The sequence below is a fragment of the Anolis carolinensis genome, chromosome 3 (assembly GCF_035594765.1).
Source record: "Anolis carolinensis isolate JA03-04 chromosome 3, rAnoCar3.1.pri, whole genome shotgun sequence".
In the NCBI taxonomy this organism is placed as follows: Eukaryota; Metazoa; Chordata; class Lepidosauria; order Squamata; family Dactyloidae; genus Anolis; species Anolis carolinensis.
Window position 1 is genome coordinate 170599648 of NC_085843.1, and position 19561 is coordinate 170619208.

At 38.5% G+C, this 19561-nt stretch overlaps 1 protein-coding gene across 6 annotated transcripts in view; it reads right to left on the reverse strand.

Moving 5' to 3' along the window:
• grid1 (glutamate ionotropic receptor delta type subunit 1) overlaps window positions 1-19561 on the reverse strand; it is a 1053635-nt gene that overhangs the window by 921781 nt on the left and 112293 nt on the right. The window lies entirely within an intron of this gene.

Below are 19561 nucleotides of genomic sequence, written 5' to 3' on the forward strand. Positions count from 1 at the left end.
AAAAACCAACTGCTTTACCATTTTCATAAAAAAAAACCTTTTTAGTCAATCAAACAGCTCGAAATTATGAATCAAGATCATACAGTGAAAGTTACATTTTACAAATTGCCATCCAATTGTTATGAAGATACATGGTAATTTATTTTCTAATAACTTTAAATAATAGATCTTCTTCCCCATTTATTGATAAAAATATTTACTAAGTTTTGATAAATAATCACTGATTAGAAGGATTACAAGTCAACCACAAACACCTTTTCATCGGTTTCAGCAGGATAGTTAACCACAACATTCTCTCATTTAAAAGCAATGAAAAGTACAAGGCCAAAGATTTAATTACATAGCTTCTTTTTTATCTTGTCAGAAGCGAATTGAGAATATGCTGCAAGCCACTTCTGGTGTTAGAGAATCGGCTGTCTACAGAGACATTGCCCAGGGGATGCCCGGATGTGTTACCACCCTGTGGGAAGTTTCTCTCATGCCTTCTCATGGGAAGTTGGGCTAACAGATCATCACATCTTGTGGGTTCAAACCACCAACCTGCAGATCTTCAGGTCAGCAGTTCAGCCGGCACAAGGGTTTAATCCATTGCACCACTGTGGCTTCCACTACATAGCTAAATCTCAAATGGAAATATATGAAATGGAACTCTACATGAACTGTATCTTCCTTTAAAAACCCATATTGTTCAAATGAGAGAATTGACAGGGGTAGTAGGAGCCCCTGGTGGTGCAGCAGATTAAACCGCTGAGCTGCTGAACTTACTGATAAAAAGGTCGGTGGTTCAAATCCGGGGAGCAGAGTGAGCTCCCGCTGTTAGCAAAGCTTCTGCCAACCTAGCAGTTTGAAACATGCAAATGCGAGTAGATCAATTGGTACCACTAACAGTGCTCCATGCAGTCATGCTGGCCACATGACCTTGAAGGTGTCTACGGACAATTCCGGCTTTTCAACTTAGCAATGGGGATGAGCACCAACACCAGAGTTGGACATGACTAAACTTAATGTCAGGGGAAAACCTTTACCTTTACCTTAGAAAGAGGTAGTATTCAGAGACCACAAATGAGTCTCCAGGGTACTGGTAGAGTTTGGAAAATGCTTCTCCATGCTGTGTTTAACATTCTATAACAGGAGCCTTTAAGAATCTGTTGCCATTTCTTTTTTTTTTTTTTGGAGAAACAACCACTGAAGTAGGAATTATCCTGGAAGATGCAGATCTCTGAAGGCAAATTTACCATGATGCAGCCAAATGTATAAGATGCTTCAATGACCATGCCAGGCATAACACAAAAATAAAAGGAGGGGGTTATTTCAGTCCTGAGCCATCTCAACAAGAAAATGGCCCAACTCTGCTAGAGGTTTTGCATTACGGAAACATTTTGCAAGAGAAGTATTCCACCAAAGGCCATTTTGAAATAGAATATTTTTTTTCATGCAAGAAATACTATTTTGTGGAGCAAAGATAATAATAATAATAATAATAATAATAATAATAATAATAATAATAATAATAACTTTATTCTTATACCCCGCCCCATCTCCCCAAAGTGACTCAGGGCGGCTTACACAACAATATAAAAGCAAAACAATAAAACAAATCAATCAGCAATAAAACATCAACGATAAAAACAGTCATAAAAAGTCACATACAAAAATAAAATTATAAAATCATTAGTTGAATTCAAGGATCTGGGCCAAGGTGCAAAATATGTCGAGATCTCTGCACAAAAATAACTCAAAAACCACACAATACCCCAATGGCCTTTTTGCGCAACAAAACTTTTGTTCTTTTCCTCCATAAAATTAATACATACAAATTATCAGTTTTCATAGAAAACAATTGAAATTATTTGTACCTGTGTGTGTGTCAATGAAATGCATGCAGATTTTCTCTCAGATGCATCATGCCACTGAATACAAACTTCCACACTTTTTATTCTGAAGCAAATGTTTTGTTTTACAGGAATGGAAATACATTCTCCAAGCCAGGAGCGTTCCAATCAAACTCCCTCCCTTCTATTCTCTCTCAATGTATCTCTGTATTGCAAGTATATGAGAAGTCTATAAATCTACAATCTAAATTAAAAGAACTGAAACAGAGCTGAACCCAAATTCTATTATTTTTTAATTAAGAATCTACATATCTTCATCAGTCTCTAATTAACTGAAAGGTCATTTAACATATCACTACAAATGAGCAGACGCTAGTAGTAATCCTTTATCAGACAATGAGTATGACACTAAGAAATGATCCTCTTTTAAATTAACACCGCATTAAACTACAAATCTGAAAGAACGTCTGTTTTACAATAAAAAACAGGAGTAGCATAACATTTATTTCCTTTAATACGATCAGAATTTTTTTTTACTCTCCCTGTGGCTACTTATCACCTCCCCACATTTGAAACTTCAATATGAAAGTGGAGGAAAGTCATGCATGAGAGAGAAGAAAAGCCTGTTAAGTGAGACAGTACACAGGTAAAGGGAACAAATGTTTACATATCTAACCCTTCCAGGCCATTAAGTTCATAGCAATTTCTTTGTTTTTTTAAATGAAAACATTATGACGAATTCTGGACAGAATGCATGGTGTTTCAACTGGCTACACTGCGTACATACAATAATCCCCTCATTCATACACACTTGTTACTTTAAGTACTGCAGCCCAGCATGAGACTTTTGTTATTCAATTCTGCAAGTGTTATAACTTCTGCCTGAATTGCTATTCAAAACAGAAATTCTGGACTCAAGTAGTTGTCTATCCCAATAATCCAGTTCTTCACTTTGTTGATGTTGTTGTGCGATATAAACCAACAAGATCTTTTAGTTAAGAAATAGAAAATTTTCATGTTATCCTTTTGCCAACTAACTGTGGTTCCATGTGGGTTTGCTTGCCAGCAGGGAGAAAGATAAGGAACTGCCCTGCTATTGGGTTGTCTTTGGAGGTCAGGTAGTTCACCTGGTAAAAGCTGAGAAAGCCAACAGGCAAACTCCTGCCATCTCTGATCTCACACTATGTTGCTCCCCCTTCTTGCAGCAACCGGATTCCACATAATTAAAATGTAAAAGTTTAAAATCAGAGTTTCTCAAACTGTGCTCCTCCAGATGTTTTGGACTTCAGCTCACACAATTCCTAACAACTGATAAACTGGCTGGGTTTTCTGGGAGCTGAAGTCCAAAACAGCTGGAGGAGCACAGTCTGAGTAACACTGGTTTAAAATGAAGGTAAAGGTAAAGGTAAAGATTTCCCTTGACGTTAAGTCCAGTCATGTCTGTCTCTGGGGGTTGGTGCTCATCTCCATTTCTAAGCCGAAGAGCCGGCGTTGTCCGTAGACACCTCCAAGGTCATGTGCCCGGCATGACTGCATGGAGCGCCATTAGCTTCCCGCCGGAGCGGTACCTATTGATCTACTCACATTTGCATGTTTTCGAACTGCTAGGTTGGCAGGAGCTGGAGCTAACAGCGGGCGGTCAATCCGCTCCCGGGATTTGAACCTGGGACCTTTTTAAGCTAATACTTTAAATAAAATGACACCTATTCAGCCCAGGAACCCCTAGTTGCGCAGAGGGTTAAACCACTGAGCTGCTGAACTTGCTGACCAAAAGGTTGGCAGTTCGAATCCGGTGAGCGGGGTGAGCTTCCGCTGTTAGCCCCAGTTTTTGCCAACCTCGCAATTCAAAAACATGCAAATGTGAGTAGATCAATAGGTACCCCTCTGCTGGGAAGGTAACGGCACTCTATGCAGTCATGCCAGCCACATGACCTTGGAGGTGTCTATGGACAACGCCGGCTCTACCGCTTAGAAACGGAGATGCACATCAACCCCCAGAGTCGGACACAAATAGACTTAATGTCAGGCGAAAACCTTTACCTTTACCTTACCTATTTAACCCAATTTCCATTTCTGGTCTCTTTAAACTCCACCCTTCATATCTGTAGATTCTTCACCCACAGATTCAACCATTGATGGCTTGAAAATATCTCTGTACCCTCAAATTTAAAAACATATCTCTTTTTGCAATTTTATAAGCAATAACATTTTACTATACAATTGTATAGAATGGTACTTGAGCATCAATGGATTTTGGAATTCAAGGAGGATCCTGGAACTGAAACTCCAACGGATACCAAAGACCTCTCTTTCTCTGGTGGATGTGCAATGGATTATTCTCCACACATAAAAAGTGTTACAGTAGAGTCTCACTTATCCAGCATTCGCTTATCCAACGTTCTGGATTATCCCACCCATTTTCGTAGTCAATGTTTTCAATGCATCGTGATATTTTGGTGCTAAATTCGTAAATACAGTAATTACTACGTAGCATTGCTGCATATTGAACTACCTTTTCTGTCAAATTTGTTGTGTAACATGATGTTTTGGTGCTTAATTTGTAAAATCATGACCTAATTTGATGTTTAATAGGCTTCTCCTTAATCTCTCCTTATTAACCAACACATTCACTTATCCAACGTTCTGCCGGCCCGTTTATGTTGGATAAGTGAGACTCTACTGTACTTTAAAAAGGTGAAAAATTATCAGATGAAGTATACAATAGAAATTGAAAAAGCCAATGCAACTTTCCGGTGAGTTTAGAACATCATGTTTAGTACCTACACTATAGACTGGATAGTAATGCCCAGTAACCATGCCATCAGGTTTTGTTTAATTATATCTAAAATTACTGGCTTTGATTTAACAGCAGTGTTATTTAATAAGATAATTATATGCCGCTTCAATATCAAGACATAATGGTTGAAATGAAGCTCAAAAGTCAGAAGGTATTTGCTGAATACTGAACACATAATTGATAAAATGTATTTTTGTGTCAGCCATTTAATAAGCTTTAATTGGTTAATCAAAAACGTTACCTTGCCATGTTCAGCCAGTTTAAAAATCCATGAATGATACTTAAGCTTCATTTAGAAAATATTTTGACTGCTCGACAAGCAAGAAGTCCATGAAATCTAAACAGAACCTAAAAGTTTACAGCATGGGTGATCCAGAGAAGATTTATAGTCAAACCAGCAAGGAATCTACAACTATAATATCCCTGATAGATGGCCAATCTAAGCGTAATCATAAGCTTGTGGCAACACAAAGACCCATTTGTGAGGGAATATGAAATAAAGACTCCATATTGCAATGAGTTCACTGGAAAGAGTTGCTATGGCGACAGCTGTTGAGCCAGCCAACATTCTGATTGGTTGCTGCCTCTGGCTTGGCAGAGGCAGACCAACGGTTTTTCTAACTGACATCATAATTCATATTTTCCTCTTCTGGAGAGTGGAGGAAAGAAGCTGACAGGAATTTTTGGTCAGGAATGTAATGGCTGTCATGATCTCCAAAGTTTGACTATCTAAAGAAGAGATGAGGCATATTTAAAAGGACTGTTACATATTGTTGCCCTATATATGTGTTTGAACTCTTGAACCTGAATAAAGATACTGTTAATGTTTTATTCAAGCCTACGTGACAGCCTTATTACACAGCAGAGTTTATTTTATCCATACCTCACAACCTCTGAGGATGCCTGCCATAGATGTGGGCAAAACGTCAGGAGAGAATACTTCTGGAACATGGCCACACAGCCCGAAAGACATACAACAACCCTGTGATCCCAGCCATGAAAGCCTTCGACAACACAGAGTTTATTTTGATTTAAAGACGGTGATAAAACTTCCATTTACATATTTATTTTTATATTACATAACCACACCAACTTCCAAACATTTTTTCTACTATCAAACAGCAGTGTTGGCTATGGTGGAAATGAGAAAATGTTCCTTCCCCTCTCCCCAGTTATATCAGACAGGTAAACTTATGCCGAGTTTCAACAAGAGCACAAAAGACTGAAACCAAGCAAAAACCAGGAGAAAAACCCTCTCTCAAAGCATATTTATTGTCCATTCAACTATGAAATCTCCTTTCCCCATTTCGTAATACTCTGCACTTTGCCTGGGATCTACGACTTAGTCTCCTGTTTTTAATACTGTATCCTGCTTGTTGATTTTAATGATTGTTTTTATTGATGTTGATGTTTTTTACTGGGATAATTGTTTTATTGCTTTGTTACTGTTATTTGTTTGTTTTATCGGGCCAGGCCCCATGTAAGCCACCCCGAGTCCCTTCGGGGAGATGGGGCGGGATATAAAAATAAAGTTATTATTATTATTATTATTATTATTATTATTATTATTATTATTATTATTATTATATATATGATACTTGTGTATATAATCCAACCCAAATTAAGCACTTGAAATCTCATATATTTCGATGTGCATACCTTCTGTTTACAGAAATGAGACTTCCTTGGACTGGATGGATCATATTCTGAAGGCTGTGGAAGAAAAGATAGCTCTGTTATCTCCCCTCCCTCAAATTTCTGATAACTCTCTCCATCACTTCTTGAAAGCAAGCAAGGACTCACACCTTTCACAGATGAGAGCAGCTATTGAGACATGACGATTCATTTTTATCATCTTTTTGTTTTGATAGTGGTGACTAAAAATCAATGGAGCAGTGACTCCTATTGTTCTGTTACCCTTACCTTTCATTGGATTTTTGTGAAGGCTATATCTGATACTCATCCTTGCTACATTACTCCCCATAACCTCACAAAACAAGCCAATGACCCTTTCCTTAGACTTAATGGTCCTCTAGATTTTTGTCCAGCTAATAATTTCTTTGGTTAGTTAAAAGAAAACCACTCTTGGCTTTCGGGCCTCAGGATGTTAAAGGTTTCTTGAAACATGGATTTTATTATGTCTGCTTTATTGCTCTGAGGATATCAAATTCCACACATTTCCTGGGGACTTTGTTTTCCATCATCTGTTCTATGACAACAACAGTGGAATGTGCGAAATAAAAGCTTCAGGGAGGAGGACATGTTTCTTCCAGAGCTATTTGAGTCAATAGGTCAGATTCTAAAAGCATGACTAAATTCAAAGGACTAAACTATTAAACACTGGAAAGCACAAAGGTAAATGTCACAACCCATTGGGAAATCTTCAATAAAAAGGACAATTTCCATTCATAAGAACATAAAATAAGCCCTGTTGGATTAGACCAAATGTTTCTCTAGACCTACATTCTGTTTCCACAGGCAATGTCTATTAGGAATCCACAAGCAGCATGTGGATGTAATGGCATCCTCCCAGTCATTTAGCTCAGAAACATTTGTTAGGAAGTCTAATATTTCTGATAGTGGAAGTAATAACAGATAGCCGGTGGATGGATGATTCACTGGATGACCTTGTGTTCTAGCAATATAAAGTGGAAGAAAACATCTTCCACTTTATATAACCAATTTTTCCACAAGGACCAAAAGAATATTTATAAATATTTGAATCCCAGACAAAAAAGTGATTTTTTATAACTGGAAAACGTGCTAAAGAGTATCATGGATGAATGAAAATCTTCAGTTTTCTGTCTACTGTAGAATATTGGTTCCCAACATTTTTTGACCAGAGACCACTTGACCAGGGACCACTCTCCAACATTAGTACCAAAAGAGTTATGATTCAGTTTTTGGTCAACTTTAGATTTGGTTTGATTATTTGGGGTGCTGATTCCAAAAATTGCATTGGATAGAACACATCAGCTCCAGTTTCTGACACAGAAACTAGATATGCCATCCAATAGTCACCATCTGCTTGCCCACAGAAAATCATATTTAATAATCTAGAGCTGATGTGGTCTATCTGATACAATTTTCTTAATCAACACCCCCAAATAACCCCAGAAACAGGTCTTAAAACAAAGACACTAAGGTGCCCCCGCTTCCAGGCACCACTCAAGGGGAGGGAGGAAGAGGAAGAGGAGAAGCAGCAGTCAGGAGCCTTTTTGTTATGCCTTTTGTAGGTAGTCAGCCTCTCCCCTCCCAACATCCCCGCTGCCTTGGCACTAAAGTCTTCCCTCGCTACTTCACGGTTCACTTTTTGCTCCCTCGCTGTTTCGCAGGTTTTCAATAAATATCAATGTACACCATTTATCGTGGTATTTTTGTTGTTTTGGGGGGTTTTGTGGTGTGCAAAGGGTTTTGGAAGGGGGAAGGGAGAAATAAAAGGAAAGGGAGCAGGTAGGGATGGGTTGGAAATAAAAAAGGGTTATTTAGCTTCCATTCTTCTTCTCGGCCGATGTACTGTATATTGTAACTGCTAAAATAAAGTACAAATATTAAAATAATGTATTTTAATCCTACTTCGTGGATTTTCACTTATTGCAGGTGGTCCTGGAATGTAACTCCCGCAATAAGTGAGGGAACACTGTATAAGAGGGTTTTGTGAGACCAGTCACTTATGTTGCAACGATGTAGTAATGGTGAGGGTGTGGACCATATTTTAGTTTTTAGGGACCACTGGTGGTTTGTTGACCACAGGGTTGGGAACCACTGATCTAGAAAATGACATTTTCTGATCATAAATGTTATTTCTGCACAGAAATCATTAATTTTCTATTATTGAAAATGAAAACAAAATTGTGAAAGATTCACTTAATGGCTCCAAACCATGCATTATTTTACAAACAAAACAAAAACATGAGCTTAAAATTATGTGCTAAGGGTGCCCTGTGTTCATTCTGTTGTATAGTGCAATGTCAAATAATCTTTTCCCAAAAACAGATCTCTCAAACTGTTTTTGACATATAAGCCATAGATTTCCTCTACAGAAGAGAAAATAAATGTGTGAGTATGAATTGTCATCTGCAGTCTTTGATATCTGTCCTCAAATCACTTGTTTAGAGGCCTCATAAGCAAAGCAATCCTCCAAGGATTTTTAAGGTTTATCCCCTTGTGTGTCATTGGTCATAGACAGATTCCATGCAGGTCTGCCTAGAACCAATTTTGCAACATACATAATTCAGGATGCATGCTGCAATACTGCAATCAGGACAGGCTGAGCTATCTTCTGGTCATTCTGCACACCAACAACATCAGGTAAGAGCTGAGGACTCAGCTACAGCTGATAACATGGTGCTTTTTCTGGAGACGTGAAAAAGTTCACTTTTTAAAAGTCATCTATTTTCACAACATTATCTGTATTTATGGTGACTCAGCTGCAAAAAAATTTGACTAAAAACAATTTTTATGCAACTTAATTTGTCACCAAAATTCTGTAAAAAAAATGTGCAAAAACTCTTTCAAAACTTCTAGTGAAAACTGATATTCTTGGCTTTTCAGTCCAAACAAAAATAAAAATAAGTAAAAACCCACATTCAAAGGCACTGTCCCCTGAGTATGAATATTTTTCCTCCTCTCTCTCTCTGAATGAACTTTTAGTTGATTGGTTAGATCAGAGGTCCTCAAACGTTTTAAGCAGAGGGCCAGTCCACGGTCCCTCGGAGTGTTGAGGGGCCAGACTATAGTTTTAAAACAAATATGAACAAATTCCTATGTACACTGCATATGTCTTATTTGTAGTGCAAAAAAAAGCCAACAAAATGTTATGGTTTGCAAAGGCACTGTGCTATATTTGTGTGTTAACTGGAAAATGAAGTGCATGAAGCCGATTGGCTGAACATGCAAAGACCTGTAATTCGATTTGAAACTGTTTCTGTTCTGCTGCTGGAGAACCGGTTTGAACAAGTTTTTGTTCAGTGTGAGTCTGTGTGATGACTGAGTACTACCTGGGGAAGATGGCTCTGTACTCAGAGAGTCCTTGCTATTTCTGAGGCCTTGTTTGCTACTGGGAAAAGAGGATGAAGATTCAGTACTGTATTCTTCACTGAAGCAGATTTATGGACTGAAAAAGGACTGTTTATGGCTGCCTGGTTTCTGTAAGCAATCAGAGGGACCATTGTTCTTTGGATCTCTTGGAATTAGTAAAGTTCTTGTATTATTTGTTCTGCAAATCTGAGCAGTGCGTCATTGTTCTGCAGGGTGACTCTGGGCTCATGGGCACACGTAAGAGCTTCCATTTACCATCTACAATGCACAACACAAAAGAACAATACAATATTTTAAAATAAGAACAATTTTAACCCACATAAACCTACCAGGATTTCAATGGGAAGTGTGGGCCTGCTTCTTGCTGATGAGATAGTCAAGTTAATTAGGATTGTTGTTGTTATTGTTGTTGTTGTTAATGTTGTTGTTGTTGCGAGCCTAAGTCTAAAACCGAGGGAGGGGGCTGGATAAATGACCTTGGAGGGCAGCATGTGACCCCCAGGCCTTAGTTTGGGGACCCCTGGGTTAGATGATAACTCAACTTTCTCACATTTTACTCAAGGGCTCTCTGAAGATGGTTCAAATGTTTTTGATGTATACAGGATCCTGGATGCAAACACTTTTGGACTACCAATATTTAAACTAATTCTTCATTGGAATCAGAAATCAGAGACATATGGTGGTTCTACACAGACACACAATGAAGTCTGGAACAAGAGTTGTGTCCTGACAGGGGCACCCTGAGCTGACTTGGTGGTGGGATGTCCCTACTGCTCAGCTACACCAAAACTGGTTCACCAACTCCAGTGGTGATAGGGCTATTTACCTGCTCCTAGGCAATCTCTTTCTTTCTTTCATGGCATGTGACTGGCAAAGGAGCTTGGAAGAGCAACAGGGGAAAGGCCTCCTCTTCCTTCTCCCAGGCTTCTTTGCCAGCCACATGGCATGGAACCAGGAAAAGGGACCCTGTCACCATTGTAGCTATCAGTGAAAGGGAGATACAGGGTGGCAAGATACAGCCATCCTGAATCCCCAAGCCACCTGAGCCTGTGAAGCTACTTCAGGATGGCTGTCAAACACCTACAGGTTGTCCCAATAGGAACCGGCTGTGGGTATCTGGACTGCCAGAACACAAGGGAAAGCCAAATCATGGTGCAGGATTCAGTATTTCCCCTTTGTTTGTTTTTTTAATGCAGAGTGCAGATACATTAGGCAGCTTTCTCCAGATCAGCTCTCATACATTTTGTGTCCACCCATGGGCTGATCAAACCCCACACCTAAATGGTCAGTGTAGATGGAGCCATAGACAATGTTAGTCTTAATATCAATATGCATACCAGAATCCCTAAATATTTCCCTAGAATAATTTGTCTTAAACGTTAGTAGAATTAGGCACAACTGTAAGCAGGCCAGTGCATTTATGGCAGCAGAATATCTTAGTCATGCATACCGTTACTGCACAAATCCTGAACCAGCTAGGGACTATATGCCTCATATACAAAAGTAAGGCCAGTTTTTGATAATCCATGACGAGGGTATATTATAAAAATCAAGTTGAGCCATTACGGAATGGCGAAGGAATGTTTTCTCCCCCTAAATGAAGTTAGATACAATGTTAACTCACAATGTTAAAAGTTTACAGGGGTTGTGATTTACATATTCTAAAGCAGTAGTTCTCAACCTGTGGGTCTCCAGGTGTTTAGCCCTACATCTCCCAGAAATCCCAGCCAGTTTACCAACTGTTAGGATTTTTGGGAGTTGAAAGCCAAAACATCTGGGGACCCACAGGTTGAGGACCACTGATCTAGAGCCAGTGTTGAGCCACTGGAGGTGGCAATGATTAGGAAAGGTAGGAGTAGTAGCCTGGAGAGACACATTAAAAATTCTTGATCTAAAAGAAACACTTGCTGTTCCAGATGCCCTTGCCAAACCAGATGCCCTTGCAAGGCCATATATTCTTTATTGAGTCAAGGAATTCTTATTTACTTAACTCTCTTGTACAATCCCAATACAAGCATCAGAAGCAGCTTGCAAGATGATTAACTTTAGAATAAACTCGTATGATGAACATAGCAAGCTACCCACAAATAAAGAACAGACCCTTTTATCTTCCTGAAGCTATGCTGAAGTTCAACGGAAATCAGCATCATTAAGAGAAAAGCTCAGATGTAGCATAAATAATTTTATTAAAATTTACCCTTCCCCCTCCCAACATCCCCCCACCATGACCACCAGAAATGTTTGAAGAAAAATAATAAATTCACCAAAGGGACTTGCATCCAGTTCATAGCTAAAAGCAGCATTTTAATGTTCCCCACAGTTCTATCACCAGTTAATGCATACAGTTTACTAGAATATTTTTTTTCTTTTGACTGACCCAATTTCTCACGAGAGCTGTGCATATTAATAATATGTTTTACTGGTTGAGGGTTTTATAGCTTCAACAGCCATTCCTCTACATTGCAAATAAGTAAAGAAAGTGGAGAGGTTTTCTCTTCTTTGCCTTGAACAATTGATCAATCCAAGTAAACAAGTCATCATCTTGGAAAGGTGGATTGCTATATGTCAAGCAAGTGGGAGGTTAAAAAAGAATTTAATTCAATTTGAAATACTAAGAAATGTGCATATGAGTCTGATGGAGGCCTGAGAAAGGCAAATGCCAGTTTGAGCTGTTTAGTCAATAGTTGCTTCTGGCTACCAACCAAAAGACACTGTGAAATACAATTTTTTTGACAAAAATAGACAGAAGAGAAAAAATAGTTTTTTTAAAAAAGACAATGATGTTTATATAGCTAATAAAATTGTATGAATACCTGCCAATTGAAAAATAAAAGCATCATGTGGCAACACCCCAGGTATGATACTCTGGGAATAGTAGGTCTGAACTTTTCAGGGAAAAATTATTCAGAAGAAAATTTTGAGAAACCACATTTATAACCTTTGACACTGTCAATCAATCAATCAATCAATCAAGACTTTATTACAGTCCATGACCAGCACAGAGAAACCTTTGGCACTAGGTTTCATAGAATCATAGAGTTGGAAGAGACCTCGTGAGTCATCCAGTCCAACCCCCTGCCAAGAAACAGGAAAATCGCATTTAAAACACCTCCAACAGATAGCCATCCTCAATTCCTCCAAAGAAGGAGCCTCCACCACACTCCGGGCAGAGAATTCCACTGCTGAACAACTCTCACAGTGAGGAAGTTCTTCCTAATATTCAAGTGGAATCTCCTTTCCTGTCATTTTATGCCATTGTTCTGTGTCCTAGTCTCTAGGGCTTGCTCCCTCCTCCCTATGACTTCCCCTCACATATTGATGCATGGCCATCATGTCTCATCTCTCTTCTGTAGCTTAAGCATGCCCAGCTCTTTAAGCCACTCCTCATAGGGTTTGTTCTACAGAGCCTTGATCATTTTAGTCATCTTCCCCTGGACACATTCGAGCTTGTCGGCATCTCCCTTAAATTGCGGTGTCCAGAATTGGACACAGTATTCCAGACATGGTCTGACCAAGGCAGAATATTTAGTAATCAACTCAGAATGCTGATCCAGAGATGTGGTTGGAGAACAACATGACAAAAACCAGTAATTTCTTAAGGGATGTACAGTGAGTCATCTTCTGGTGTGGTGTGAGTATATACTGTAAAGAACTGTGGTGACAATTGATATACAAACTGATATACTAACTATTGCACAACACCCGTTAAACATTGTATTTGTCAGAATTTTAGAATGAGTGGACAAGGGATTTTCAGTTAGTGTTCCATTGCTTTTCTTTCACATTCATCTCTGAAAAAGGCACATATTTAGGGTCGAGTCTTATGATTAAGTTGAGTGAGGCCATAAATTAATACAGCAAAGGACACATGACAGAAGTGGCACATCTTGGTAATTTGTCATGAGTTTCCTCACTATTCTCTTCCTGAAAAACATTGCACTTATATTATATCCCTAACTATCTAAACTAGAACGCATCCCTCACATGTCATATAGATTCCTATTGTTGAAGTCAAATTAAACTATTAGTTTAATCAGCTTTTACATGTTGAATAAAAGTGGGCACCTTCTTCCCCCTTGTCTTAGACAGCCATATGTATTGGACATTTCTAGTTTCCACAAGGTCACCACAGTTGATCATGAGCATGAGTTCATGGCCAATTGTGATTACATCTTCAGTTAAGGATGAAAACATCTACAGTAGTTCAGAGGACAATATGTAAAATTTAGACTGGGAGTACACTTTTGGTTTTTTGGTTTTGTTTTAGTAGACTCTTCCCTATATGTTTCATCCACAGGAAGGGAATAGAAGGAAAAGGTTGCATTTCCTGAGCATGCTATTTCAAAGACACATTTTAAACAATTTTTCCTATCAATATTTTGTATCATTCTTTTGAAAATTTGCCAGTATGGTTTTTAAAAAAATGCTCAAAATCACGCTGAGAGAGAATGAATTATTTCTGCATGAAAGCATGAAATAAGCTAAGACATTCCTAATGATATCATGAATGCTCTTCCTAAAACAACCTTTCATCATTCTACAGAAAACTCTTTAGATAGAAGCACCTGATTGTAGATACCCTCTAAAAATCCAGTCAAGGCATGAGAAAAATTAAAAGATTCACATGTTTCAGTTCCGTAATGTACAATCACACTATATAACAACACTACAAATGATAAAATATTTGTTTTTAAACTTATCCAAAAAAACAGAGGAGTAAAAATGAACTCATTTTATTTATTAGAAACTTTCACTTGGTGTTGGTTAACAATCCCAGTAGATTCTATCCCATTGACACAAAATAGCTCAATTAAATATGTTGCAGAAATTGGATTGATGCACTTTTGAAAGGTTAAGGGCCTCATTTGGAATGCTATTTTGCTTACATTATTGACCTAAGCTGCTATGATAATAAATTTGCTTTATGATAATCATGTCCAACTCATTTAGGCAAACTAGCTAATTGTGACAAAGATGCAGCTTGCAATAATTGGGAAAAAGGCATAGAAACTAAGACTTTCTACCAAACAAAGGATTTTAATAAATAGGAAACTAGAAACTCATAGTAGCTATTACACTGACCATGAAAAACAATCACTTCCCAATTGTGATCAAAGCCTGAAAAGGTCTGTGTAGTGGTTGGAAGTCCCCAACCAATATGGTTTCTAACTATGCTAACAACGGGATTCTGGGAGTGCAATCTAAAAAAGCTAACATGACAGATGATATAGACATTCACAAATAGAGGAACTTCCTGTTCTCTTTAATGGAGTTGTTTATATAATATCCTGGTGAGTACATGAAAACATCATAAAAACAAGTAGAAAATGCATATCCACCTATGACCACATGTTCTATCCTCAAGGCTATCCCACAAGAGAAGAAAACTAAAAAGAAAGAGAATAGAGATATGATCCACATGGGTGAAACATGCATACAGAATTATACAGCACATTGAACACATGATGTAGTCACATGTACAATGTTGAAAATACAGCCAATAGGCGTAAGAAGGAAGTTGTCATTTCTCAGATTAGTGGGCAGATTAACAAGGGACTCAGCATTTTTGTAGGCAGCTACCTTATACTAGTCCAGCTAGCACAGTAATGTCTGAATCAGGTGGTGAAAGGCTAATCAGCAGGCATTCAGAAGTCTCCCATTTCATTGGGTCCATGAGACTTCTAGTTCAGTGGTTCTAAACCTGTGGGTCCCCACGTGTTTTGGCATACAACTCCCAGAAATCTCAGCCAGTTTACCAGCTGTCTGTTAGGATTTCTAGGAGTTGAAGGCTAAAACCGTTGTGGTAATCTCTGAGCGGTTAGACTCAATTTAACCCTCTCTGGGGGAGATTCCACCAAAATGCAGCAGAGTAGCAAAAGCAAAAGCTTTCAAATGCAACAGTTACTTACACGGGGCGAGCAAAGAGAAGCCTTTGACCATTTACTGAGACTCTGCAGTCCATTAGTAAAAGTTCAAAAAGTATTTATTCAGGTAAAAAGAACTCCATTGTAGATAGAAAGGCTTGGGAGCTGTCTAGTCTACTCTAGACTGGTTTCTAAGGAAAAATAAGAAAAGAAAAATAACAAACATCTAAATAGTTACATCTTGCCAGGAGAGACAGCAAGATGCTGCTTGTTAGCTAGAAGAACAAAGGGAGAAGAGTGAACCAAAATGGTTCCAACCTCATGATCCAGTTTATTGGGGCCATAAAAGACATCCTGACCAATGAGAAGTTAGTGTCCCTGGAGATTCACATTTCTACTAACTTCAAATTAAGGGATGTGACGTAAACAGGATAGAGTGAAACACAGTAAGTAAGTAAACTTTTATTATGGTCAATGACCAGCTCGACGTAAACAGGATAGAGTGAAACACAGTAAAGCCTATCTAGGCATGCTTTGGAAACAGGGAAAGGGTTCCCTCAATCTAACTCTATCATCTATCTAACTACATTTAGACTTGAGTAGTCCCAACAAAAACATCTGGGGACTCACAGGTTGCAAACCACTGTTCTAGCTAGGACCTTTCCTATGTGAAAGACAAGTTCTATCACTGAGCAGTGCAGCTACCAATGTGGCTCTCCAAAAAATGTGCCTCTATATTATATGTATTTCCACATTTCTCTTGGGACTCATTAGCACATTGCTTTTGGTGTTCACTAATCTCTGTCTCATGTCCTAAACGTATGCCTATTTTTTTCTTAAATATAACTTAAATATATACCGCCTTAAAATGTATCACATGAAAAGGGGTGGCGCTAACAAAGAAAAACTATGTATCTAGGACTCATGAGACACTTTGCTGGTTACAATATAAATAAGATCATGAACACAAGGCGAGTAATTTATCTGCTAGAAATGTTTGTCAAGGCTGCTTCAGAAATTTGAGATCATTATAACGCAGAGGGTAAAAAACTAATTTTGGCTGCATGATGCTAATATGGCAATACCTAAAGACCTTTTTTCTCCTCTCTAGTGTGTAGATGGAGAGGCATCAGTAAGCAAATTGTGTCTGGAGAAGCCAGGTGTGTGTTTATTAGCTCTGGGCCCTTGAAAGATGATAAATTTGCTGTGGGAAATAAAGGATGGCTGGTTTGGAAGAAAAGTTGGCTCTCATTTTCTAATACTTGTGCATGCCTGTGAGCTCTGGGATGCATCCCCCTCAGCAATTCATAACCCATTATGGTCTATTTAAGCAGTTTAGTGAGATGATTTCTCTATTTTACCATAAGCACTCCACTCCAGAGCAACAAACTGAAGGAAACACCTGCTCTTTTAGCTATATCTCAAATGTGTTCAGGGGGGTATAGAAGTCATCTAGCAGGCATCAATAACTATATTTGCAAAAATCTTTGTCATCAAGTACAAGAGACATGAGACTCTTGCTTTGGAATGAATAAATGTTGGAAAGAAGGAATTATTCTTCAGATTCAGTTTCCAGAGCAATCATCCCCCTTGCAAGACCCAAGGACTGAGGTGTGTCAACAAGGTGATTTGTAACTGAATCTCCAAAAGGAAAAAAGGGGGAAAAAAAGAAAGAAAGCATCATTCATCATCTTTTGACTGAAAACAACTCATTTTTAACATTTGGTTTTTGCCTCTTCTTTCGAGGGACAGACAATAAAGCTACCTTTTATTATGACTACAAGCAGTAAGAAAAATCACTCAGGATTATTTACTACCCTTCCATACCCACCAAATGAACACAACAACAGCTCCTATATGGGAATATGGGATGGTATGAGAAGCAGGGGCTGGTATCGCAAAGGGTTCAGCTGGTAGAGCCAACACAATTCAGAAATACCCACAGAGGTTTTGAAAAAAGAAGGTAAGAAGAATATTTTAAAGGTTATTACCAATAAGCTATGAAGTTCTGTACTAATTTGGATGGGTTTTCTTTTCACTTGGAACAAGCAAGGCAGAAAGGATGGAAATTGGGGCTCATGCAAATTTACTCAACATTTTTCAACTCATGAAGAAGATCATGTGACCATTTCTGGACTGAAACAGATTGTGTGATTCCTAGAACAGGAAAAAAAAAAACAGAATTCTTGTCTACATCCTTAGAATAAGTGGGGATGTTAAGGGGCCGGGCTGTGGTGCAGGCTGGTGAGCAGCCTGCTACAATAAATCACTCTGACCAAGAGGTCATGAGTTCGAGGCCAGCCCGTGGCGGGGTGAGCACCCGTCACTTAAAAAATAAAAAATAGCCCCTGCTCGTTGCTGACCTAGCAACCCAAAAGATAGTTGCATCTATCAAGTAGGAAATAAGGTACCACTTATAAAGTTGGGAGGCAAATTTAACTAATTTACGACATTGGAATGAGGAAGTGCCGTCACAGTGGATGATGAAGCAGCTGCTCCCCCCTGTGTCCAGAATCGAACATCCCCTCAGGAGAAGGTCAAATAATAAAAATAATAATAATAATAATAATAATAATAATAATAATAATAATAATAATAATAATAAATTTATTTTTATACCCCGCCCCATCTCCCCGGAGCGACTCGGAGTGGCTTACATGGGGCCTTGCCCAACACAATAATACAATAACAGCAATAAAACAATAAAACAAATATCCCAACAATAAAACATCAGCATCAATAAAACAATCATAAAAATCAACATACAGCATAAAATGTTAAAAACGGGAGACTAAAAACACGGATCTGGGCCAAAGTGCAGAAATTGTCTCTGCGTCTGTCTCTGTCTCGGTGTATATGGGCATTGAATATTTGCCCTATATGTATATAATGTGATCCGCCCTGAGTCCCCTTCGGGATGAGAAGGGCGGAATATAAATATTGCAAATAAATAAATAAATAAATAATGCAACAGAGACTGATACATCTTTACTGCTGTTTAAATATTTGACTAGAAAATAACTTAAACAACTCACGTGTTAATATCTTAGAGAGAACAGCAGAGAATCCAAAACAGGAAAACCATCCAACTGCTTACTAGCCAGAGCACCAAGCCGAACAGACAGTAATTATTACTGAATTACAACTCCAGCTAACTCTGTGTACTGGAGAGAGCAGAATAAAGATCAGGAATTTCCTCCATTCTATCAAGCTGAAACTTTACTTAATAGGTTTTTTTGGGTGCATTTTCCAGAACCTAATATTGCTACTGGAAAGAGCTCGGCGAAATGTTTGCAAATCACTTTATGCAAAGGAAGCTTTTCTCTGCCTTTTAAAATATTTCTTTCTTAGTGTTATTATTACCAGAGACAGTTATGAAAATAGCCCGGTGTTGGTTTAGTCAGAGAGTTGTTGGGCTTCTTAAGAGCTGTAGTCCCTAATTCTTCAACTAAAGTATTAAATGTTTAGTTTGGATAGTGCTGCATGCTTGCTTTGAAAAGGACTGCTGTGACAAACAAATCAGGTCAGCCATTACAATGTGCACAGGGTACAACTGCCCTGAAAAAAGGTTTACCATCTACACTGACTATACATTCATTAATGAACCCCCATTATGATCTGTTTGACACTGAGATAAAAGCTGGTGTTGTGAAAAGAGGAATGTATACCCTCAGGTCTATGAAATTGCCCTGCTGGCTTCCCAAATATGTCCAAAATATGGAACGTACATTCTGTCATTCATTTAGGACAATGAGATTTTGCTTCTAAATATCCAGGAGGTCCAAGAAGAAATTACATGGGATAGCTACCTCAATCTTGGTCTCCAAATCAGCACAGTTGAGGTAAATTTCCAACCTGTAAATTCCAAATGCTGTAGGTGGGATACATTTTCCAGAGATATTCACTCTTAACTACACTGGGGAGAGTTTCAAGGAGGTGAGGTTCACTGGTTTAGCAAGTAGGATATTAAATATTGAGTATAGGCTAAGGCATGCCGCATAATACATAATCAGAATCCAGTCACAATT